At 46.2% G+C, this 26,012-nt stretch overlaps 1 long non-coding RNA gene and 8 other non-coding genes across 9 annotated transcripts; 5 read left to right on the forward strand and 4 right to left on the reverse strand.

Moving 5' to 3' along the window:
- The first annotated feature begins 938 nt into the window (after positions 1-938).
- LOC140002272 (uncharacterized) lies at positions 939-25,676 on the forward strand. The gene is made up of 2 exons (XR_011808613.1): positions 939-1,033; positions 25,260-25,676. It is a non-coding gene; the product is annotated as an uncharacterized lncRNA (long non-coding RNA).
- On the reverse strand, positions 17,950-18,021 carry TRNAW-CCA (transfer RNA tryptophan (anticodon CCA)). The gene has a single exon. It is a non-coding gene; the product is annotated as a tRNA-Trp (tRNA).
- On the forward strand, positions 18,647-18,718 carry TRNAW-CCA (transfer RNA tryptophan (anticodon CCA)). Its single transcript has one exon. It is a non-coding gene; the product is annotated as a tRNA-Trp (tRNA).
- Positions 19,289-19,361, forward strand: TRNAR-ACG (transfer RNA arginine (anticodon ACG)). The gene has a single exon. It is a non-coding gene; the product is annotated as a tRNA-Arg (tRNA).
- Positions 20,210-20,282, reverse strand: TRNAR-ACG (transfer RNA arginine (anticodon ACG)). The gene has a single exon. It is a non-coding gene; the product is annotated as a tRNA-Arg (tRNA).
- TRNAR-ACG (transfer RNA arginine (anticodon ACG)) lies at positions 20,715-20,787 on the forward strand. The gene has a single exon. It is a non-coding gene; the product is annotated as a tRNA-Arg (tRNA).
- TRNAR-ACG (transfer RNA arginine (anticodon ACG)) lies at positions 21,261-21,333 on the forward strand. The gene has a single exon. It is a non-coding gene; the product is annotated as a tRNA-Arg (tRNA).
- On the reverse strand, positions 22,183-22,255 carry TRNAR-ACG (transfer RNA arginine (anticodon ACG)). Its single transcript has one exon. It is a non-coding gene; the product is annotated as a tRNA-Arg (tRNA).
- On the reverse strand, positions 22,900-22,971 carry TRNAW-CCA (transfer RNA tryptophan (anticodon CCA)). The gene has a single exon. It is a non-coding gene; the product is annotated as a tRNA-Trp (tRNA).
- Positions 25,677-26,012: the final 336 nt, after the last annotated feature.

Genomic DNA, 26,012 nt, shown 5'->3' on the forward strand with positions numbered 1-26,012 from the left:
TTTATTTTATTTTATTTTATTTTATTTTATTTTATTTTATTTTATTTTATTTTATTTTATTTTATTTTATTTTATTTTATTTTATTTTATTTTATTTTATTTTATTTATTTATTTATTTATTTATTTGATTCAGGAAGGAAATCAGGAAGGAATCCTCTGTTATTTCTCCTCTGTTTTCCTCTGAGTTGGTCTTTTATGTTAAAACACTCACACGCTATGTCTTGAAATAGTTTTTTTGAGCAAGCCCTGACCAGCCCTCTGATTTCTGCTCTGTGAGTTAGGGCATGAATGCAGCCCCACAAAACAAAACACTCTGTGCACCTGCTTAAAGTTTCACAAACAAACAGCTTCATCTCTGATAGCAGAGCACCAGGCAGAGGGAAAGAAAGGTGCAGTCCGTGTTCATAGAACACGGCATGCAAAAAAACAAGACCTCAAGGGTGAAGGTGCTTGCCATCACGTTGCAAAAACACGAGGCTTAATGAAGAAGGAAAATGCACTTGTGTTCTCCTTGAATAAATTTTCTCCTACCTTTTCCAGGGGTGTTGGTTTTGGGGGAGTGAGACTGCTGAGCAAACCCTGCTGGGGTCGGCATGTTACACGCTATTCAATGCTTTTTGGACCCCCCCCCAAAAAAAACACATCAGGAGAGAGAAAGAAAGGGGGAACAGCTCCATCTTCCTCACCACTGGCTCCTCCACTGGGAGGTAGGTGCACCAGGGCCATAACAGCCCCCCCAAAATTGGCTCAGGACAGGGAAAGGGATTTTGGGCAAGGTGCCTTGCTTCTTTTTTCTCCTTGGCACCAGGGGAAGGTGCTGGCAAGCAGCCCCCAGCACAAAGGGAAGGCAGTGGGGCTGCTACTGATGGGAAGCTGTCGTTCCCAAGGTGTGCATTAGGGTTAATATTTGACCTGGTAGTGAAGGAGCAGGTGGGGGAGTATGCACAGGACCTGCCCTTGTGAAAAAAGGCAAAATCATCACCCAGAAAAAGTAACTTCATCCTTTTGACTCGCCATTCCTTCAGGAACTTGGTAGGTTTGTTGTTTTTATTTTTATCTTGGGAATTTTCCACTTTTAGTCTGTTTTCTGAGTGGTAGGACAAGGGAGTGCAAATGTCTCCAGACCTGAAATAGCCTCTGCTTTTAATCACAACTGATGGGCAACTAATCTACCAGAGCAGAAGGGCAAAATCAGTTTAGACAAAATCTTTTACAGCCTAGGAGTAAATAAAAAGCAGTCAGCAAGCTGAGTTTCCCCATCCCAAAGCAAGGGGCAAGGAAGAAATGTCAGCAGGAGGCACAGACACAGGCAGGCACAGAGGAGGTGGCTGTAGGCGGAAGGGACAGGGTGTTCGTTCCCCTTCATGGAGCACTCGGTAGAGGCTGATCATGCATGAAACTAGGTCTCAGTGGGGTTGTCCAGGCCACTGCCCCAAGTGCCTGCCCAAGATCAGCCACGGGAGCATCTCCAACCATGGAAGAGAGCTGTGAGTGGGAGAAGTCACTCATCAGCAGATTTTGGGGAAGTCCCTATGACAATCATTATTTTGAAAACCAGTCCTTCATTCAGGTGGTCAAACAGGAGGCTTTCTGAGGTCCTGTATAGCAGCTGAGGAGACTTTGTAATTTCTTTATACCATCTTATCTAAAAATAGAGATGAGTCTGTTCTGGGGAAAAAAAATAATAAAGTTGTCTGAAGATCGGTTGGATATTCTGTAAGGTTATTCCAACCAGAAAATTCACTTGAAGTGAATTCAAACATGGGATACTGCTATATTCTTAAGCTTTTTCTGTTTGATAAACCATAGAAATAGGTGGAATATGTAGCCCTGTGGTGTCATTTAGCACTGACAGAGCACAGTCCCATTGCTGATGTTAATTCAGAAGGGGTCTAACCTCATGTGACAGATCCAGAGCTGGGGAAATCAAGAGGTTGTTTTTATTTCAATTATTTGTTTATTTTCCTGAATAAGAAGTCTCGTACAGTATCTTTGCAAAGTAATGGGGAAAGTTGGACGTCCTGTCCTCTTCAGGCTAACAAGACAGGATTGTTTGATGGGGAAGTTAAGACAAGAGGAAGGAAATACACAGCCACACAGCCTCCGTGTTAATTTGACCTCTTCTGATTTCTGCATTTCCTTTGTGTTTCTGATTGGGGTTCTTTTTAAAGTGATTACATCCTCCCCTACCCACCCACCCACCATCAACCCACCTCAACCCCCCAAAAAAGGCTACAGCTATGGGTAAAGAACAATCTCTTTAGCTAACTATTGACCCAGCTTCAGAGATCAAGTAAATTGCCTAAAAGTAGGCTCCAGTGCCTGGAAAATCCTACTTATTTTATTTTTTTCTAATGCACCTGGGTGAAATCAGCCTTGTCCCATCCTCCTTTAAGGACATAAGAAATTGACTCCAAAATAATTGACTTCTTGCTTCCATGACTAGACGTGGGGGGAGAAAAGAAGTTTATTGTGAGTCTGTAACTGTAGGAGGATGCAACGAAAAAAATACCTAGGTTTTGTACTCTAGCACTGTAGATCTTGTGGTTAAATCTGCATTTTCCAAAACACAGAGAAACCATATCCAAAATATCTACTGGGGATAGTCTGACATATCCTTGAATTATCTATGGGAATTGCTTGGGTCAGTGGCCAAAAGTTGCTGGGGACTGTGCTAAAAAAAAAAAAAAAACACAAAAAAGTCAGTTTTGCATACACAAAGCCTTTTGCAGTGATTCTCTTTTTGTGTGTATGTGTGTGTTGGGGGGACAGAGCTTCTTGTGAGTATTTCTTTAAAGTCTCTCCTACATTTTATACCTCTTTCTTCCTGTGTGGGAAAAGGCATGGGACAACTCTCCCCTTGTAACATTCTCCAATCCACATTTCTTCTTCCAGAAGAGTCTTTTTTAGAAGAAGGAATCTTTCCTGCCATGGTATCTGTCAGAGATTTGCTTTTCTGACTGACGGGGTGCTTAATCACTTCTTTTATTGTGTTTAATCATGTTTCCTACAGGTACCTTAAAGACCAAGGGAGGATTTCTTCCCGATGTCTGATCTAAACCTCCCCTCTTTTATTTTGAAGCCATTCCCCCATACCCTACCACTATCAGTCTGTGTAAACAGTCGCTCTCCATCTTTTTTACAAGCCCCCTGTAAGTACTGAAAGGCTGCAGTGAGGTCTGGCTAGACCTAATGCAAACTATATTAGATGGAGAAACCTGATTTTCATGAAAATCATCATTCATTGATACACCATGTGTTTATACATGGCATCATTATAATAGGTGATTTTATTCCTATTACTCTTCTTAGAGTAATTTTCCTTTAATATCCTTTAAGTTTCTTTTATGGCCACTAATGAATACAGGTCTGATGTTTTTGAAAATAATTTATATATCATCCAAAACCTCATTTCTGTGTAGAGATAGTTCAGACCCCATCACTGTGTTTGTGCAGTCATATTTCATGTTTGCAACAGCATAAGACCTTCTTGATTGTCATTTTGTCATCCACCCACTATCAAGAGATGCCTGTACAGTTCTTCACACTCAGCTTTCAGTCTTGTCCTCTCAACAACTTTGGTTCCATTATCAAAGCTGGTTTCTGTTTTAGCTTTCACCTTTTCCAATCCACTTCAGAATATGTGAAAGTTCATGGGCTGATCTGTTTAAAGACATTGCTAGACTCTACAAGTCTTGATTAAAAGAAAAAAACAAAACAAACAATGCTGCTAGCAACAATAAGAGATCATAGTTATTGGTTTAAGAAGACATTTATTTTTGTGTGTGAATAAAATAATAATATATTTTTTGCTTCACATGCTCCAAGAGCTGCAGGAACCTGAACAGATTGAACAACCAAACATCCCTGTGAGGTAGGCTGGAATAGGTGGCCAAGGTGCCAAAGTGGCTTGTGTATTAATTAAAAGCAAAAAAAGGGAGTGACTTCAGCAAAGAAACACCTGGATCTCCAGAAGCAGTGCGCTAACAGGACGTGCCCTCTGGAAGCTTCTTGGAATGCTCATTTGCAGGTTTAGACGGAGGAGGAATCCATCAAAATCACCTCCTCAAGGCAGTGGAGACGTTGCTGGTACGAGGGCGCTGACCCAGCCCTCTCTTCTTACTCTGCCAAAATCCTGTAAGGGTACAAAGGCTCTTGTTGTTTTGCTGAAGTGGAAGCCAAGCTCAGTCTCTAAAAGACTCTAAAGTTGCTAATTACAATTACCTTTCAGAATAAATGTACTGGGTGGGTTTGGTCATGTGCTGTATCAGCCAGACCTATAAATGTGCTTTAAGTACTCCAGGGCACCTCAAATGCCATTAAACACCACAATTTAGTCTACTGAGTCAAACCTGTATTTCAAATATTTGTTTTCAAGTAGGTTCAACCCTCAGCTAGAAAAAAAATATAATGATGTTGTATATCAGAATATCCTGTTGGCCACTGTAGTGAATCAACACAACTGTAAATCTAACAGCATGATAAATATTTAATAGATATTAAAGATATTAGTTAATATTAAGATATTTAATCCTGAACATTAGCATCCATTGATATCACGTATGGGATGTTCTTCCCAGAAAGAATTTCTGCAGAAAAATTACAGCTGAAACCAAACTCAGAAGGTCTTGTTCCTTTCCTAGCCCCAATTCTCCTTGGATCCGGACTAACAGATGTTTTTACAGATATTCAGGGTTGGAAATCCCCCATCTGCTCTTACAAGTCTGTTTGATACCAGTAGAAAATGTTTCCTAAAGGGAACAAGCTTTCATGGAGACAAGAGGAATCAAGTCATTCCTTTGTAAAACCAACTACTAGTTGGTTGCATCTGCACCATTTATTCTCCCAAATTCCTAAGTGAATTCCTTCCTTATCACTGATGTCACAGCAGTGAACAAATCCTAATATTGGTGTGACTTGGGTTCCTTGAAACCACTGAGCCTGTCGTCTGAGCAAGCTTGTGCTAACCTAACAACTGAGGACCTCCATCTGCTGGGCAAATGCTATGAAGCTGTTCCCTGGAGCCATCTCATCGCACTCTCCTCAGTTGCTGGGAACATTTAAACCCTGACAAGTCTGTAAATAACAGAATAAGGAACCCTGGAAATCTCAGAAAAATAAGGATGTGAGTCCCTAACTGTTTATTTTCTCAAAAGACACAGGAACCTTTCCTAATTTGCCAGCGAATTCAGTCTGTGGGATAATTGCTGCAGTGGACAATGATCATCACATGGCAATGAATTAAACAAAAATACTGTAATAACTAAAATGCCCAAGGAGTATGTTTTATACTAAGCTAAACTGAACTCCCCAAATGCATATTTAAAAGGATTTAAATCAGGGAAGCTCCAGACATTATTAGAAACTGGTCTCCAAAATAAGAAGTGAAATATTGATGCAATTTTCTCCACACACCCACAAATTCACTGATCTTTACCTAAGAGGTGCACAATTATGGGAGGAAGGAGAGATGTTTTTTATATTTCAAATTGAATTTCTAGGTCATTTTGGAAATGAAAAGAACAGAGGGATAGAGGACATATTTTTCCCTCTGATAAGTGGAAGTACTGTGAGATATTTTCCTAATAAGCTCCTTTAAAAAGTTATTTTTTTCCCATCAAAATTCAAAATAAAAGAATGAATAGAAATAAAGTAAAAAATACTGAGTTATGGGAAATATTTGCTCTTCTGCACTTTTACCCTCATAAATATTTTCCATTAAAATGAACTATCTCCTTAAACACACATATATGTGGCCCCCCTAACTCCAAATTTCTCTCAAACAACTGCCCTGCAAGACCCTCAGAAACTCGCATCCTGCTCAAGGAAACAGGAGGAGAAATGGCAGAAGGAAAATGCCCCCCGACACCCCTCAGCCCTGCGGCACGTACTTGGAACAGCATTTCAGCAGCCCCCCGTGGCACGATCCCGAGGCAGCGAATGTGGGTGGGCATGCCCCGGCGCGGCAGAAATTCCCCTGGCTCCTGCACGCTGCCGTGTCCGCAAAAGGTGCATCAGCAGAACCTGTGGGAAGAGGAGGATGTTAGGATCTCAGGTTTTAGTTTAAAAAGGTAAGGATAAATACGCCATAAATCATTCATTTTAAGGAGTAGAGCTCTGATGAGCACAGGTGTTCTTGGGATGCTGGGCACCAGCCCAACAGCATCACGTTTTGCCCATCATTGCTTTTTCTTCTACGCACGCTTTTCTGCTTTCATCCCCTTTCGTTCTTGGTGGGATTTAGCTTGCATCTCACCTGGAGCAGCCTGGAAGAGGAGGAAGAGAACAGCAAAGAGCAGGTAAAGGATCCTCATGGCTCGGCTGTGGATTGCGTGCCCGTGCGAAGCTCCTCAAAGACCGACAAGGGATGAAGTTTGTCTGAGGAAGAGGCGAGGGAAGGCAGCCGGTATTTATAGGGCCCGTGAAGAGGCTGTGAAATGTTGATGGCTGAGCCCTTCGTCAATCAGTAACTTCGCCCAGCCTCCTGGCAAGCAGTTTGGCTATCCCCCTTATCGCAGGCTGCAGCGAAATGTGCAGCAAAAATGTCGCAACCTGCAGCAGTGAATTTCCACTGCCTATGTCGGCCGGTTGTGTAATGGGACCACCAGCCAAGCCCCACCAGGTTGTACCAATTCGCTCGGCTTTTGCAAACCTGTTTGCACCGAAGTCACGGGGATGGGTCGTGCAGTGTCTTGGGAGCCAGGCACTGCTGGAGCTCAGCCCCGTCACTGCCTCTGGGTCTGTCATTTGGTGGCTAGTCACGGAGCATTTTGTCTCCCCAGCCCTGTAACTAGAAGAAAGCATTGGGAAATATTTGAGTTTTGATGTGGTTTTGCTTTTATACAAGTTCCAAGGTGTCTGCAGAGAGCTGACACAAAGGTCTCTACCTCCTCAAGTTCCCACTCATATCCCACCTTGAGTGCTTTGCATTTGTCCCCCTTTTTTCCCCTCTGATTGCCCCAAAAGGTTGGGAGAATGAGTTGGATCCATAAGAGCTGCATGGCTGATACAGATGGGCTGGCTCTCCTTGGACTGAAGGGAAGGTGATTTCCAGGTTCAGAGTGAAATGGTAGCAGCAGATGGAGCCAGTGACTGATTCTGAATTCCTGGAGGACCTTTCAAGGGGCTACCTTTAGCCCTGGCAATGCTGAGTTTGCCGTATGAGAGGTGCAGATCTGACTTTTAAAATGCTGAGTTTTGGTGAAATGGGCAGACAGAAAGCTCAGACGTGAAAGATCTTGGGCTTCACCTCAGAGCCTGATCCCAGGGGCTGTGAATTTTTTGAGAATCATCATTTAGGGGTTCAAAGCACTGAAGCTTCTTCATGAAATCCTGGGCTTGTAGATGCCAAACTACTGCAGCAGCTTTGCAGCCACAGCCCCTACCCCTTGTCCATACACCGTCACGCATGAATAGGTTAATCCCCATCAAAGCCCAGGCGTTCCTTCAGTTCCTACTTCTGGCATTCTGCTTCAGCGGTTTTCTTCCTTATTGCTTCATTTATTAGATTTAAGTGGAAGTTAATGGCACGTTTGTTCTAAGAAGGATCAGTATGTTGAATACATTACTGATGCTTACGTTTAACCTACGTGCTAACTAGCAAGCTAAGAAGGTAGCAGCAAGGTGAGTTACCTTCAAACACAGAGAAGAGCAATAAGATAAACACTGATTTTGCTCTTTCGGTCATCAAATCTAATCACCAGGAACTGCCAAACACTCCAGAATGTACTTTTTGCATACCACTGCCTTACATATTCCCCGTTTTTGGCCAGCAACCCTCCAACTTTCCATTTCTACTGGAGAGGAGAGCAGGGGTCTGAGCTTTGCCACTCCTGTCTTTTCTCTTCCAGTGAGCTGTCAGTGGGTGAAGGACGCCCTGTGATAACAGCTGAGAGGCAGACACCTGGCCTGCAACATAAACACGAAGAAACCAGCAAAATCCCACCCCCACTTTTATTTTTATTTATTTATTTTTAATGGGGAAGACCTGTTGAAATGTGGGTTTTCCCCCATCTGTCTTGCATTTGGAGGGGCTGACAGCGTTGTGAGGTTTATGTTAGGGATGGGGGTTCACGTTAGGGATGAGTCAAGTTCCCTGCAGACAAAATCAGAACGTGGCAGTGGGGAAGGTGGTGACAACTCTTTGCTGCCACGTGCAGCATTTGAACACGCTCCTCTTGCTTTCAGGGCTGCACCATTTCCCACCTGTGGAACAAGCTAAATCTATTACAGAGTCAAATGCTTAAAATCTCAGGGGTGCAAATTAACAGAATATTCATGGATCTAGCCAAAAATCCTTATTTCTTGCAGAAGGAAAGCAGCACTCCAGGAAAGCGAGCACCATTTTAAGCCTCGCCAGCACAGGCACAGCCTGTGAATGTCATTCAGGAGGAAAATTCCACCACTTTTGGCACCTAGCAAAAACAAAGACAGGTTCAAACTGGTTGCTTAAAACCAGGCCAAACCTGTATAAAACGCCCGAAGAGCAGAACCATTTGTGCAGCAGGGACCTGGGGCTGGGACATGATGCTGTGAGAGCCAGCTATGCCCTGCGGCAGTCAGGGCCAGCAAGGAGCCCTGCAGAGATCTCTGTTGAACTTTAACTTCCCGACAGGAGCTGGGAGCTCCAGGAGGTGCCTGCCCCAGAGGAATCAGCCTAGGCAAATAATTCAAAGGGACTTCACTTAAAATCTTACGCAGGAATAATGCAACACAAGTAGGACATAAAGAATTTGATGAAAATATCCATAACTAATGAGAGAAAGGGAAGAAATGCAATACTCTAAAGACATTTAGTTTTGCCTTTGAGATCAGCAAGATGGTCGGATTAACCCAGCAGAAGCTCCTTCATCTCTGCTCCAGCAGTTAAGTGAAAAGGACTTGGTGCATCCTCAGATGGAGATCTCTGGATGCTCATTAAGGGAGCAATATCTCAGAAGGGTGCTCTCTCTATTTTGTTCCTTTTACAGATAGATTTAAGTTTGTAAATCCATAAGGTATGGATGGATATTTAGGTTCAATCCAATTTTGCTGAATTTTGCCCTGGCAGCACAGCTTTCCAGAGACATCATTGCAAGTAAAATCTGAATTATTGGGTGGGGACAGCTCTTTCAAATGTCGTCTTGTCCTGGTAAAGGCTCACACAGAGTGACTGAGTAGATGTTTCCCCTTCTGCAAGGCAGGTATTTTTCTCCTCTTCTTCCTTCCTTGGTTGACAAACTACCTCCAGCTAAATGTAGTTCATAACAAGCACTGTATACAATGTTGGTTGCTTTTTTCATCAATGTTTCCTCTCAAGCACAGCTTAGAAGCTAATGACAAGTAAAATATTGGGATGTTTTTTTTTTAGGGTCTAAGAACCATTGTGCTTTTGGCAGAGGTTGTTGATAAAGAAGTACATGAATCTGGGCAATGATAAGTCTTGATTTTGCCAATTTAACTATGAGTATGTATTTAAAAACACACAGGCATGTGATTATTTAGAAAAGCATATATTTGCATCCTACTAACACCAAGTTTATGCTAACACACACTTCAGTATTCTCCTTACATTCTTAATTACAGCACAAATCCTTACAGTACATGCAGAGTGATTTACGTTTGTAGTGCTTTATAGTCCATTGGTCAAAAGTGAAGTAAATTAACGCATTTTGATAATGCTTTGTTCTTTTTGACCTTTGAAGCTTCCAAGACTTAGAAAAAAAATTATAAAAGAATATTGACTGAGATCCTGTGTTCCTCTCATCACCATCGCTATGTGCACATAGGGCAATTTCAACCAACACACTAAGTTTTCCCTACTTTTGTAGCTGATTGTTCTACTTTTACAGTCTTTTAGGACGTTATTGTCACTCAAATTGACAGCTCTCTTTCTGGCAGTGTAGGTGACCTCAGGTGCAGGGTGCTAAGAGATTTTCACTCTGCATCTCTACCTGGATGCCTTTACGGGGATCTACATCCCTTCACACGTAGGCATATAGCACACAGATTGGGGAAGGAGTAGATCACACCGACCAGTCTGCAAATCCATGTATCATTATGACCACTGCCATGTCCATTTATTAACTCCCCATCGCATGAGGTGCCTTTTGGGACCATCTTGCTAAGGGAATGATGAGAATGAGGACATGAGGTCTGCTGTAGCTTCGTCCATATTAGTATAAACACTCTGCTTGATACGCTTTGCTCTTGAGCAAAATATTCCCACATATAACTTATCAGTAGAGTGTTTTATGCCACTGCACATGGATAGATGGGGCATATTCCTCATCCCCATCCCTGGCAGTGCCCAAGGTCAGACTGGATGGGGCTGGGGGCAGCCTGGGCTGGGGGCAGGGATTGTGCCCACAGCAGGGGGCTGGAACAAGGTAGGGTTTAAGGTCCCTGCCAACCCAAACCATTCTGTGATTTTATAATTCTGTAAGGCTCAGAGCAAAGACCCTGGGAATGGTCCTCAATTAGAGAAATTCCTTAAACTTTCTAGAGGAAGAAAAGCATAGCAAAGAGAAAATAGAGAATCCCGATGGGTGAGAGACTTCCTAGCATCATCGAAAAGGCACGGATCTGAAGTGGGCAGAAGAGGCTGGAAGCCACCTGTGCACGTAAGGTTCAAGGACGCTGACGTGCTGAGGTCTGGCAACCTGGTCAATTATTACCTATTAGCAGCCTGGCTACCCTTGTTTGCTTTGATCCCCGTTGCATACATCCTCATGTTGCAACCCCTACAGTGAGTCAGTCAAATAGACATGTACACGTTGGTGCTGAAATTTGGCATGGTGAATGCAATGTCCTCTGCGCTCCTAAAGTCTGTGCAAAAGGGAGATTCCTGGAGGCGCTGAGGATCCTGTGTGGATGGTATTGTAAGAAGTAGCCCAAAAATATTAATGTTAAGAATTAGTGTGCATTTGACTAGAAAATGAAACACCAGCAGCATTTTCATTAGGCAGTGAGTGGTGTCTAAATTCTTCTCTCCATGCAGCATCAAAGGACTGCTCCTCTGGTCTACCAGGAGGATTTCTGCTTATTTTTGCACCATTGTCATCAAAAAGAAAATCCATAGGATCTCTAGTTAGTGAGGAAGCTGCTAATGCTGTAGCCACAAGAATCAGAGTCACGTATATCAGATAGGTCAGCATGGCATCGACCTTCACCTGCACGTGTGGTTATTTTGGTGGGTAATAGGCAAGCCTGTTGTGTCTGCCATGTCCAAAACCTCATTATAACCTGCTGAGGTGTGGCTAATACAGTCAGTGGAGCCTGGACAGTGATTCAGCTGACCTGTCTGTGTCTGCACTATCAGATTAAATAGTGTCAGGACATGAGCACTGAAACCTGATCATCCGTAATATTAAATTATTGGAACAGCCCTGACAGTTTTGACCTCTGCTAGCTCTCTGCCAAAAATTCCTGGGCTGTTTCAGTGATAGGTCTGGGCTAGGAGCCATTCCAGCAGGCAGTCTGATGTGGTAACCTTGTTTTGGCAGCTAAGGCAGGTGCACGATACTATGGCCACACCACACCATAGGATCTCAGGACCTAGAAAAAGGTTCTGCTTACCTGTATAAGTAGTTTTCCAATCTGTATGTGCTACTAATTATATTTTGTGCTACTAATTATATTGACTCTTTATTTATATATAAAGAGTTTGCAGAGTTTTAACAAGCTGCTCCAGCAGCCACCTCCCTTCCTCCTACCCATAGCTCAGCTGTCTGCAACACCTCTTTGTTTAGGTGCTAGAATTATTTCCTGTGCTTTATTTGGGATTAATTAACTATCTTTCACGCAGATTGGCATCCTGATTAAATTATGCAGTTGCGCACCCTCTCCGTGCCTGTCTCTGCTTGGGTGCCACTGTCATGAAAGAAAAAATCACTGATGAGGTGCTTGTGAGAGGCATCTAAATCCCATGCTGGAAGTCAAGTGTCTCAGGTCTCTGCCTCCCTTCTTTGGCACGGTGAAGGATCATTACCAATCTAACAGACAACAAATCCATGGATTTAGAAAAGCTGCCTTGAAGTATTATCCTTCAAGGAACAAAGAAAACAAGCCACATGAAGGACTTCCTTAGATGAAGTAGCTATGCATGTCACTTTACCTGGTTACTTCATTTCTAGCCCCCTGGAAAGCAGCTCCCACCTCCTGAGGTCAATGTCAGAGGCAAACCGTGGTTATGCAACCCATGACGTTATCAGGTGCATAATCAATGCCCAATTAACAAATCAGTGCATTGCACAAGGTACACGGGGGCTGGATGCAGCGTTTGCTTTCCCCTCTCCAGGGGCCTGCATCTGCTGGGGACAGGAACAGAAAGGGGAACACCTGCCTGGGGACCGAGCCCTCCATCCTTGTGCCTTCATCACCAAAATGTGTGCTTCTCAAATGCTGTCTTAAGATCTTTCTGTGTAAAGTGGTAACCCAGGTGAAGCAGAGAGGGATTTTACCCCTGCTGCTGGTTGCATTATGCCTCTACGTGCCCTGGAAGTGCAGAGATGGACACATGGGGATGGCTGTGGTCAGGGGATAAGCAGCGAGTGCTGACTTGGGGAGGGTTTTCTGGCACTGCAGCTAGTTTCAGTCACTTTCTTGCTGGAAATGTACACTTTGTGGGTTGAAAATAGCTCAGTATAGGACTATGCTATTTCTTAGAGGTTGGGAACAGGACCCTAAGCATTTCCTTGATATCTGCTGGCTCTGTCCCTTACATATCTCCTGGAGATAGACACAGATCAGCATCTATCAGCCTCTGGGAGTGCCATAGAAATCTGCTCTCTGCCTCCTTCCTGCCTTCATTTCCCCATCCATGGATGCTGCTTCCCCACCACTTTGCCCTCTCTTTTTCTCCCTGCTCCTGCTTCCTCCCATGGGCCAAACCAACCTGATTTTCATCTCCTGAAGTTGGCAAAACACTCGAGACCATTTGCAGGGACTCAGCCCCATCACCAGGGGCACTTCCAGCCACATAAAGGTCTCTGCAGAGCCACCCACGGCCATGAGCATGACACACTCCCCTGAGCATGACTTTGCTGAGAAACCAAGCCTTCAGCAGCACCTCAACCCCCCGCCTAGGACGGGATTCCTCCTGGGTAATGAGCCCAGACGCCAGCAGGCGATGGATGACCTTTGGAAGGCCAGGGTTTGCTAGCAGCAGGCAGGGCTGCATTGCTCAAGAGCCCCCCCCGTGCAGTTTGCAAGCCCACATTTTTGATGGGGGTGTAAGGCACGGTTTCACCCACCCTCATCTCTGCCCCTTCAGAGGGGCACTGCACACAGTTTTGTGGGCGTTGGTACAAAGAGCACGCGTAGGTGTTTGGCTCTGGTATGGAATTACAGGCAAATTAATGAGAAAAAAAATGTCTCTTACAGAAAAAAAAAAAATAATGCAATGCCTCTTCACAGCCCCATGGATCACTGCTCCTCAGGTGGGACCGGCAAGGCAAAGTCCTCTGAGCTGCCTTTGCTCTCGCTCAGATCTGGATCTACCATGTGCATCATCTTTCCTCCTGTTTACTTTAATGCTTCACTGATGATGGCTCTGATATCTTCTGTTCCCTACCCAGCACGCTGGGAAAGGTGGTAAGGAAGTATTTGAATAGTCTTCTGCTTTCCTTCACACATTGGTGAGGTCCATGGACATCTCCATCATGCCAGCTGAACGAAGGCTGCTAGTTCTCTGCTCCTGAGCTGGTAATTCTGAATTTGTTTTCTGAATTTGTTTTCTCACTCTTTCAGGTGAGCATAATAATGCAACAAACAGCACCTGAGAAAATAATAACTATAAAGCTTCTGAAATCAAAAAGAATTGCTTTGTCATTTTGGCTGGTCATTTTGGAAATTCACAGAAAACAAGGCAGGTATTTCTGAGCAGCTAGAGCTGCAAAATCATCATGAATCCAGAAATTCAGCTGAATGCAGCATTCCTATGACCAGTGGTGGTTGGGTGAATGTTATGTTGAATGCTTTGGTCTGTGGCTATTCCAATAACTCATCATGGAAACAGGAGTCCTTGTGAATATGCCTGTTATCAAATGGGCAGAGAAACTTGGAAATCTTGGGGCACTGTGAGCAGGGGACAAACAAAAACATACAGGAAAGCATTGTTTGGAACATCTTCATCCCCAGAGCTGAATGTGGCAACCAGCTCTTCCCCTTCCCAACTGAGCTTACTGTAAAGTATGAGACTTAAACCAGTATTTTATTTGGCCTGTTCAGGGAAAATGAGAGACCCAAAGCTTGGGATTTGGATCGTGATATACTCCTCCATTGGTTCTCCATCAGTATTCAGATGCTAAGGAAAGAAGAGGCTTTAGAAGCTTTTAGTGACACTTCCCAGAAGTTGGCCTCCATCCAAAATCAGGAGGATCTTTGTCCTTGAAGAGGTCCAGCACAACAAAATTGACCAGACCTTGACCGCTAACGGGGAGATTTGACCTTGCCCTCAACTCAAACGTGTGTCTCCAGTCAACAGGTGCTTGAGCGGGTCCAAAGAAGGGCGACGAAGCTGGTGAGGGGCCTGGAGAGCAAGTCCTATGAGGAGCGGCTGAAGGAGCTGGGCTTGTTCAGCCTAGAGAAGAGGAGGCTCAGGGGTGACCTTATTGCTCTGTATAAGTACATTAAAGGAGGCTGTAGAGAGGTGGGGGTTGGCCTGTTCTCCCATGTGCCTGGTGACAGGACGAGGGGGAATGGGCTAAAGTTACGCCAGGGGAGTTTTAGGTTAGATGTTAGGAAGAATTTCTTTACTGAAAGGGTTGTGAGGCACTGGAACGGGCTGCCCAGGGAGGTGGTGGAGTCACCATCCCTGGAAGTCTTCAAAAGACGTTTAGATGTAGAGCTTAGGGATATGGTTTAGTGGGGACTGTTAGTGTTAGGTTAGAGGTTGGACTCGATGATCTTGAGGTCTCTTCCAACCTAGAAATTCTGTGTGTGTGTCTGTGTGTGTGTAACAGAGCAGAGGGAAATGAAAATGAAACTTCAACTTCCAGTGCAGTTATGGGGTCGTGATGGAAGTGAGAATAGCCCCTTGACAAAAAAGTGGCACAGATACTTATACAAGTGTAAAAAATCCTTGCTGCCTATTTCAAGTTTCTATGCTATCATTTTTGCCAGACAAAGAAAATCCAGAGCTGAACCCAATCTAGTACTGGAAGCAGGGGTCCCAAGTCAGGAAAGTTGGACTTGTGCTCACAGGCTTCACATACAACTCTGGCCAAGCTCGTTGAATATCAATATTTAGAGCAAACTGTTTTGTAATAGCAGACCTCAGTAGGAATGATCATGATTTTCTGAGAGCTGGATTTGCATTGGAAAATGAAGATTTAACCTGAAACAGCATTTGGTACAAGGGTTTACATTTTTATAGAATATTTGTAAGCTTTTTCACCTCACACTTTCCCATCAGATATTGCCTTAAAGATTTCCTTGTTCATTCAAGACAGAAAGCTTTAGCTAGAAAATTCAAAGAGCCCTAATATTATGAAATAATTAAGTTATTAATTAACCAATAATTCCTTTTCTTGCATGGGAGACCCCAAGTTCTCCTGCTTGATCAACCATTCCCTTGATTAAGCATCATCACCAACCAGCTCTTGCCTAAATAGTGACTCAGATCACCTTTATTTTTTAAACAAAGACTTTAAAAAGTCTTAAAAGCAGCCAGAATGTACAGGGTTTTGCATGTACAGGTTCCAGCTCTGCCACTCTCTCTATGGCATAGCTATCTGCAGACCATCCACAGCTAGGTGCCATCTCCGCAGCCTTTGGGTGTTTTCCTTGCTCATTTGTATTTGGAAGAGCCAAGGTCATAAACAGCAGTGAGGTAGCGACATCTGCAGGGCAGCCACCAATAAATTCTCACCCAACCCATCGGTGATGCACCGATAGCTTTGGGACATGAAGCAGGGGGCCTTCAGGTCCAGGTTCATCAGAAAAATGAGAATGGGAGTCACAGGAGGGTGCACACTTCAGGTTTTTGGCACAGGGATAGGAACAGTGGAGACACTCAGAAGGAGTTTGCCATCCTTGTTCCATCAGATTCATCTGTCTTTTGCCTGTGGATGGGATTCCCAAACAATGTCAGGCTTGGTGCAGCCCCGGGGCTCTCTGGAGCTGTGATGCCAAGATGTGGGGTGGTTTATGCCTAAGAACTCTCTATTTTCCCTTCTGCCTCCGTCCCCCAAGTCACCAAACAGAGTTTGCACAGCCCCAAAGCCTCACGTTGTCCCCCTCTAAGAATAAATTGGGTGTTCACAAGAGGTTAGAGGGGACACAAGCAGGTAGAGGACTGAAACTAATCAAAGAGGCTTTCCATGCCATATAACATCATGCTCAGCAATAAAATGGGAAAAGATGGGGCTTAGGGAATAGCCATCTTTTGCTCAGGAACTAGCTGGGCATCAGTCTACAGCAATGAGTGATCGTCTTGCTTCACTCCATTGTCTTTCTCTCTTCTTCCACTCTTTATTCACTTATTAAACATTTTTTTTTTATCTCAATCCACATTTTTTCTTGTTTTTACTCTTTCTTTCCTCTTCTTCCACCCTTTGGGGGCAGTAGGGAAGTGAGTGAATGGCTGTGTGGTGTTTCGCTGCCTACCAGAGCTAACTCATAATGCCTTTTAGGGACGCCACCATCTGCCAGATTGCCTTGGTTGATCTTCCTCCCTGGCTAAAGGGCATTTTCGTGCCTATATGAACTTTTGAAGATGTTAGTCCACGTTCTGTCCAAAACACCAGGAATATTCCTGAGTTCATTAGGGGTGTGAGCTCAAGACTGCATTGTTAGGTGAATCCTACACTTGTGTTGTCCTCAGGGACTTTGGGGTCAATGTTCTCCTCTGTGTGCAGGACACACAACTGTCAGACTTCGTTTCCTGCTAAATGCCTGATCCTGGCACAGACAGAGCAGCCTGGACCTGCTGTGGATGCTGGGGAAATTACTGTTTTCATTTTCTCTCTACCCTTTGTTACCCTGTCTCAGGGCTCCTTTGTCTCTTTTCATTGTGTTCCCTGTTTATGCCTTTAAAAGTTCACTTTTAATGAGCCATTAACAGACTTCAGCTGTTTTTAATGAATTATAACTATGGGTATGTTTTCCAACAGCTTCACGTCTTCTGTTTTTCTAGCCCTCTATCCAGGGCTTTTTTTCCAGCCCTTTGTCCACCTCATCAAGAAGTGCATGGGGGACCAGGAGGAGAGTAAGAGATTTGCCCTTCCTGATGACTAGTCCCAAATAACTAGGTTTTGTTTCTTCACAGCCAAATGTTTCAAGAGTCAACAGAAAGACACAATCAGAAGAAAAACACAGTGGAGCAAGTCCACTGACAGCCACCAACATGGTGGGGGACTTGGACACCTGACATACGGGGTGAAACAGAGAGAGTTGGGTTTGTTCACTGAAAAGATGGGAGGCAAAAAATACAAATTGCAGCCGCAGGTCAGATTCCCATAAGGTGTCAAGGCCACAAATGCCAGTGCTGCAATGTTAACATGTCCTGCTAAGGATCAGGAGCCTGCATGCTGGGCTTGGGGGTGTTCAAGGAGAGGTTGGGTGTGGTGCTTAGGGACATGGTTTAGTGGGTGACATTGGTGGTAGGGGGATGGTTGGACCAGGTGATCTTGGAGGGCTTTTCCAACCTTAATGATTCTGTGATTCTGTAATTCTTTTTGTAAATGCCCTCATCTGGAGGCAAATGCACTTGTCCTTGTGGAGGGTTATCAGGGCCAGGAGAATCAGTGCTGAGACACAGCATCACAGCTGGGATGTCCAACAAATATAGGGCGACGGAAGGCTGAAGCTAGCCAAACACTTCCTAAAACCTGGCCAGAAAGGACAGACCTCTCCCACAGCTCATTTGCTGCCCTCCACCAGGGCTGTGGGATATGGGCCAGGAGGGCAAAACAAGCTGTCTGTGGGATGCCCAACCCAAATCACCACCCCACCGTGGTGGGACAGGCTGACCCCGGTGTGATTTGAACACACAGCCTTCTGATCTGGAGTCAGACGCGCTACCATTGCGCCACGAGGTCAGGGATGAGGGGTGTCCCCCTCAAACCTCATCCCATGCCTCTGGTTTTGTGGCCCAAGGATGCTCCTTTAGGGAAGGGGATTTTTGATCTGATGAAGGAGTGGGAGCATCATTGCCAGCTGATCTGTTAAACCTGGAAGGAAGGCTTTAAATCAGAAAGGAGATGAGAATATGACACGACCAATGCCCAGAGCATCCCTGTAGGGCCTCTCCCGGGAGAAATGTGGTGTCTCCTGTAGACCCAGTGGGGTAGCTCTGCTGCTGCCCCAAAAAAGGCTGTCCCAGACCAACTGATCAGCACGACAGGATCTTGTAACACCAAAATCTCTTCTGGCATACACCAAATAGGGTGGAAGGCGGCATCAAAGCCAGGTGACCATGGACTCAGCCCACCCCACAGCTCCTGGGAGCTCAGTGCGCAGCCACCTGGCTCAGAGCCCTCATATTGATTCCTGTGCAAATGTCCTCCAGCAATTGGGATTTCTCAGGAGGGTGGAAGACCTATCAGAGAGGTAAGGGCAGCTTTTCAAAGGGATGCTCGGGCACCGTGCCTGTGGTCACCTCAGGAAGGACACTGGCACCACCCCAACCTCATGATGAGCCAGGGAGCCCCAGCCCAGCGCCCTGACCTCGTGGCGCAAGGGCAGCGCGTCTGACTCCAGATCAGAAGGTTGTGTGTTCGAATCACATCGGGGTCAGCCCTGGGCAATGCTCCTCACCCTCTCTATTGCCTCCGCTTTTAGGGACGCCTGCTTAGCCCAGGAGGGCGATGTCCCTGAGGGCAGCGGGGAGAGGTGGCTGGGCAGTGGGATAAAACCCAGTGCTTCCTCTTCACCAAGATTAAGGGGTAGGATGTGGGGGGCTCTGGGCTGCTCAGCTTTACCTCAGAGACTCCATGAACAGTGTGGGGGCCCAAAAAACATGTCCACATGCAACAAGGGTGTAAAGACAGCTACGAAGAGTCCCCACAGGCAGACCCATCCTGGCCAACGTGGCAGGTTTCTTTGAGAGGTGACTTCTGCAGCAGACAGGAGGGGACAGGGGAACCTCAATTCTCTTCACCTCACACAGGATGGCCCCACAACGGCACAGCCTTGAAGCAGAACCATGAGGTGTCCAGACAGGGTTATGGACAGCAGCTGGGGTGCCAGCAGACATTCTTCCCTGCTTGGGGTGATGCTGAGGGACTTGGTGACGGGCACCAAGGGGGTTTTACACCATGAGGGACATGGGCGGCCCAGAGGGGGCACAGGGCTGGCAAAGGGCTGGGGCCAGTGGCGCAATGGACAACGCGCCTGACTACGGATCAGGAGACTGCAGGTTCGACTCCTGCCTGGCTCGGCACTTTTACTCTGCTCGTGGTCCCCCTGCTCCATCCATCAGGGTCTTTCTCCTGCTGCCTCTCGTCCAGCCTCATAGGCTTCTTCTCTGCAGGGTATTAATCCCTGTGATAGGGGCTTCAAAAAGCATTTGTTAGGGCAAAGTTCAAAGAGGTGCAGAAAAATAGGGGAAAACATGAAGGTAGACTCAAGGCACAGACTCTGTTGTCTGTGCCTTGTACTTGCTTGGATGGAAGAAGCCAGTCCTCAGACACAATGCTCCAAAATGGTCTCAGAAGTGCTGTAAGGGATCAATAACACCTCATCTTGACCTGGGGGCACTGCTTTTAACTGCCCAGCCCAGCATGGATTTGCCCTTCAGAGGTGAAGGGACATGCTGCTGGCTCCTGTGCAAGTGGTTCTTCACCAGGACCCCACATGTCCAGGGTTTTCGGACAGTCACCCAGCCTGCAGTACTGCATGGCATTGTCCCATTCCACATGCAGGGCATTGCATTTACCTTTGCTGAACTCCTTCACCCTGTCCAGGTCACTGTGAATGACAGTCGTCCCCGTTGGTGTCAGTCATGAGCTCATCCCACCCCATTCCTGAGTACGTCAGTGAAGATGTTCAACGGCATCAGTGTCAGCATCCCACACTCCCAGAAAGTCACCTCTCTAGGCCTTAAGTGCCCTGAGGAGTGGTGGCTCTTGAAGCAGGTTGCACACTCACAGTTTTGACATGATAAGTTACAAGATGATGCTCCCATGGTACCAACACCAGAGAGATGGGCAAAAAGCCTGAGGGAGGAAGGACCTCAGGAGGAGAGCTGCCCCCTTGCACCTCCAGGACAGCCAGGCCTTCTCAGGGCGAGCCAGGCAGGAGTCGAACCTGCAGTCTCCTGATCCGTAGTCAGGCGCGTTGTCCATTGCGCCACTGGCCCCTGCCCCCAGCCCAAATTGGGCCCCCACCGTGCTTGCTGCACCACCTGGATGTGTTGGTGGTGGGTGGAGGGAATTGGGGTCACTGCTCTTAACATCCCATCCCAGCATGGAGTTAGCCTTCAGAGGTGAAAGGACACACTGCTGGCTCCTGTTCAAGTGGTTCTTCTCCAGGACCCTTGGGGATTTCAGTCACACAGCCTTCAGTACTGCATGGCATTGTCCCATCTCAGTCCCTGACCATAACCCCTCAAACACAACGTCTCACCCTGTTTTCCAGGCTCCTCTTGTCCACAGTTACTCATCAGCCTTCAGCTAGCTTTTACTCAGCAGTGCTCCGTAGGGGCCAACTGGCTCTCCCGGAGCCCCATCCCATCCCCAGCCCCCTGCAGAGCCCCTGCAGGGATGGGGGTCCCAGGACCCCAGCAAGACCAGGGCCAGTGGCGCAATGGATAACGCGCCTGACTACGGATCAGGAGACTGCAGGTTCGACTCCTGCCTGGCTCGGCATTTTCCTTTTCTCCATATCCTGGCTGTAATGATGGTGACAGGCACTGCTTTCTCCTTCATGGTCTGCCTTCTCCTGGCTTTTCTCTCTTTTCTCTGGGCTTCTCCCCCACCACAAGAACAAGGGTAGAAAATGCAATGAAAATAAAAGGTTCGTGGGTTGAGATAAGGAGAGGGAGATCACTCACTGATTACCATCCCAAGCAAAACAGATTCAGCACAAGGGAGATTAATGTAATTCAGTACTTACTGCTAACAGACTGGAGCAGTGAGAACTAAAAGCAAACTTTTAGGAGGACTCAGCACAGACACCATGACAGGATGGATGCTGCCCTCACCCTCAGAGGTGGGTAAGGCAAGGCCGTCATGAATGGGGATGGAAGTAGCCAGGAGGTGAGGTCTTCCCAGTTCCCTCCAGCCACCAACAGGCAGTGCAGAAAAGACGGTGGGGGCCAAATTTGGGCTGGGGGCAAGGGCCAGTGGCGCAATGGACAACGCGCCTGACTACGGATCAGGAGACTGCAGGTTCGACTCCTGCCTGGCTCGCCCTGAGAAGGCCTGGATGTCCTGGAGGTGCAAGGGGGCAGCTCTGCTCCTGAGGTCCTTCCTCCTTCAGGCTTTTTGCCCATCTCTCTGGTGTTGGTACCATGGGAGCATCATCTTGTAACTTATCATGTCAAAGCTGTAAGTGCCACGTGCTTCAAGAGCAACCACTCCTCGGGGCACTTGAGGCATGGCAAAGTGATTTGCTGGTACTGTGGGCTGACAGAATTTCTGCTGAGGTCTCCGAGGCTCTGTTTTCATCATGAGCTCCACTTTCCCACTGAGCACCGCTGAGCAAAAACTAGCTGAAGGCTAACGAGTAACTGTGGGCAAGGGGTGAGGGCTCTGATATGCTTGGGTGCTTGCATCCAGACCTGGTGGTGCGAGGGCAGCACACTGGCACCCAGGTGAGGCTGGTGGCTAAGTCACACCAGGGTTGGACTTGGGGTGTCCTTGCGGGCAGGTGGCCTCCCTGTGCTCCCTGCGGGTCCCATCGGTGCTGCAAGCAGGACTTGGCAAGGTGCTGACAAATGCAGCAAGTCTAAGGTGAGCTGGAAAGGCAGATGGGGGCTGGAGCATGTCATCTACCAGAATAAAGTGTGTGGTGCATCAGTTCAGCCTGAAGGGGAAGAGTTAAAGAGGGATCATTTTACTGTGGGATTTGTTGTGGTGTCCCTTGGGCCCAGCTCTTCTCCTTTTGGGATGCCCAGCTCTGCCATAAGGGCCTGCAGGGCAGAAGGCCACCACGTTGCTCTTACCCTGCAGAGAAGAAGCCCACAAAGCTGGATGAGAGGCAGCAGGAGGAAGACCCTGATGGATGGAGCAGGGGGACCACGAGCAGAGTAAAAGTGCCGAGCCAGGCAGGAGTCGAACCTGCAGTCTCCTGATCCGTAGTCAGGCGCGTTGTCCATTGCGCCACTGGCCCCAGCCCTTTGCCAGCCCTGTGCCCCCTCTGGGCCACCCGTGTCCCTCATGGTGTAAAACCCCCTTGGTGCCCATCACCAGGTCCCTCAGCATCACCCCAAGCAGGGAAGAATGTCTGCTGGGCACCCAGCTGCTGTCCATGACCCTGTCTGGACACCTCATGGTTCTGCTTCAAGGCTGTGCCATTGTGGGGCCATCCTGTGAGAGGTGAAGAGCATCGAGGTTCCCCTGTCCCCTCCTGTCTGCTGCAGAAATCACCTCTCAAAGAAACCTGCCACGTTGGCCAGGATGGGTCTGCCCGTGGGGACTCTTCGTAGCTGTCTTTACACCCTTGTTGCATGTGGACACAGCTTTTGGGACCCCACACTGTTCATGGAGTCTCTGAGGTAAAGCCTAGAGCTCCCCACATCCTTCCCCGTAATCCTGGTGAAGAGGAGGCACTGGGATAAAACCACTTCTCCCCACTGCCCTCCTTGGGGACAGTGCCCTCAGCACCTCAGAAGTGCCCGGTCCTGCCGGTGCTGCCCCACGCTGCTCTGCTAGGCCAGCACGGGTTGCCCAGGAGTTAGGGGAGATGCCCCCCAGGCCAAGCAGGCATCCCTAAAAGCGGAGGCAATAGAGAGGGTGAGGAGCGTTGCCCAGGGCTGACCCCGATGTGATTCGAACACACAACCTTCTGATCTGGAGTCAGACGCGCTGCCCTTGCGCCACGAGGTCAGGGCGCTGGGCTGGGGCTTCCTGGCTCATCATGAGGTTGGGGTGGTGCCGGTGTCCTCCCTGAGGTGACCATGGGCAGAGTGACCTGGTGGTGCCATGGACAACACCCAGCTGGGATCAGGAGACTGCAAGGCTGACTCTTGCCTGTTTCGACCTAATATTGTGCCCACGACCTTGCCATGGTGGAAGTGGTGGGGATCCAGCTGTCCTGGTGTTCCTCTGGAAGTGATGGGGAACCCAACCTGAGCTTTGCCTTGGCTCTACCTCACTCCCTTTCTTTGTCTTGTCTTCTGCCAACAATATGACCTTTTTCTATCAGAAAGCCATCAGGCATTTTTCTCAAAAATAGCAAGTGCAACATCCTTTTCATAAGTCCCGTTTCATCTGAACTTCCTTCGGGACTGGATAGAGGCAGGGCAGCAGCACCTCTGTCTTTCCCAGTCCCGTACCTTTCCTCTTTCAAAGTGTGTTGTTTCCTGTCCAACCCATCTTTGTTTGGCACCACTTTCATCATTTCCCTTCACTCTGCCTTCAGCCTGATGTCACAAATTCTGACATGTTTGCAGTCAGTTCTTACTTGCCAAGAACTCATGCTAACACCATTCACATGAAATCTCTGACACAGCTACTAGTATTTATTTTTCTTTCTAAAGAAAATAAACCATTTGAGTGTAAAAGTTTTGATGCAGTGCAGTATTTATCACAGCTATTAAGAATGACCCCTTTCAGTAAATCCTTGATGGATGAAGATAAAATAATGAGAGAAAGGTCATAAAAGCAAATAAAAATTAACCCCAAATTTACTGGAATGTTTTAAGTGATAGTTCAATAGATACATAAATTTTCTACAAAGGATATAGTTATCTAACTATGCTTAAAGCAGTTTGCTTGACTTGTACAGTCAATGAATTTCTTATCCACAGACTGTATGTATTGTGTATAAATGCAGTAGATAAAGAATATTATTTTGGAGGAAAAGACCGCTGCTGAATTTTATTGTATTTATATTAGCAGATAATTGTGGGGGAGCAAATCCCAGCATTCTCACCTGGGTTAATCCTAGAATCATTAGGGTTGGAAAAGACCTCCAAGATCTAGTCCAAATGGTAGGGTACAAGTCTACATGGAAATGCTCTTATATGAAAAAAAATAAATCTGAGCAAAACACTGTCTGAAACCCTTCCAATCTGAGTTTTTGAAAATGAGATTTGTTTTTAAATGAAGTAACTGGCATCATGTGGTGACCATTTCCGACTGTGAAAGGTATCATTGATTGGCAAGGCACGAAGTGCTAGGGGAACATCTGCTGGGGTGGGATTCTGCCTTAGACATCTGAATGAGCCTGCAAGGAAGGTGTCTATCTGTGCACTGAGCAGCATATCTCCCATTATTACTGTAGTTACATGGTTTTATGAAATTGTATGCTATATGAAGTCATATAAAGCTATAACAAGTTAAGATTCTAGTTGTATATTTGTCCTGAACGTGGGGAACTCACTCCATCAAGCTCGGTGTTTGAAACCAAACCTCTTCCCTGCTCTCCAGACCTATTATCAGATGTTTCCTCTAAATTAGCAACGCAGACGGCAGGAGGCGTGCAGCTGCCCGTCAGTCTGAGCAAGCCCTACCCAGGACCTTTTCCACCTCTTCCCACTCAAGCCTCCCACAAGAGGGAGCCATGAGCTAGCTCATGGCCAGCACCAGCCGCACAGCCAGGCAAGAGATGCATTTTACTCAGTGAACGAGCATCCTTCCCCAGGCCAGGCTGGAAATTCAGCTTATTTTTCCAAATATTTTACCAAAATTAATTTAGTACCAAATCTAAGGAGGATTTTTTTTCCCCCAGGATAAAAATTATGGTCATAATTTGAAAGGGATCAAGACTGTACAAAAGCTTATAGCCTGACAGTGAGCATATTCACGTGCAATGGGTGGAAGTGATAGGGAAGGATTTTGAATGTTAGATCATTAGAAAAGCACTCCTCTTCTAGCAGATGATCAACATGCTTGAGGTATTGTATTTCTCCTTCGTTTCCCATGGGGAAAAAAAAAATAAAGTAAAAAAAATATAGTAAAAAAAAAAAAAAAGTAAAGTAAAGTAAAGTAAAGTAAAATAAAATAAAATAAAATAAAATAAAATAAAATAAAATAAAATAAAATAAAATAAAATAAAATAAAATAAAATAAAAAAAATAAAATAAAATAATAAAATAAAATAAGGTAAATGCTTCTATTCCTTAATTAAGCATAACATTGACTTTTTTTTATTTTTCAATTTTAAAAATAAGTTTGCAAAATTGGAAGTCTGGATTCCATTTTCAGCCTGATGAAATACAATGTTGGATCTTGTCTGAGAGCTGAGATGTTCCCTTCCACTAGAATCCAAGACAGTTGACGTTTCCCCATCAGTGCCTTGTTTCATCCATTTCTCTCTGCAAGGGACCCAGACAGACCTCCTGCCACATGGCTGCCCGGGAGACCCAATGGCGCCTGCAAATCTGAACTGAAAAGCTAAGAAAGAAGCCAGAAAGGCAGAGAACAATGCACATTAACGGAGGGGAAGGCTGCTATTGTTGACATTGAGGCCGCTGGGTCAGAACAACATCCATAAATATCACGTGCAGGAACAGGCTCAAGTAGGTGGCACTGTTTTATAAAATAAACCACACCAAACCAAACCAAAATAAAACAAAACAAAACAAAACCTACAGCATTTAATTTGTCAACAGAAAAGTGACAAAGCATTTCCTCAGGACACCTTGGAGCAGACAGTGGGCAAACACCTGCTTCTGTCTTATGGGCATCCCTAAAGCACTGGGTGCTGGGGAAGAGACCAGCATGAGCATGCTCTGGTTGAACAGCTTCAGCAACAGCTACAGCACCCTGCGGTGCAAACCACCTCCAACACATCAAGATTTTGCTCTGTAAGTAGCAAAATTCTGTTTTTAACAATACAGCAAGTTCCAGAAAATGAAGTCCTGGTAGCCAGACCACAAACCAAGCCAGCTAATTTCAGGCTGCTCTAACATCTTGCTCTGGGC

This window comes from Anas platyrhynchos, chromosome 3 (assembly GCF_047663525.1).
Source record: "Anas platyrhynchos isolate ZD024472 breed Pekin duck chromosome 3, IASCAAS_PekinDuck_T2T, whole genome shotgun sequence".
Taxonomy (NCBI): Eukaryota; Metazoa; Chordata; class Aves; order Anseriformes; family Anatidae; genus Anas; species Anas platyrhynchos.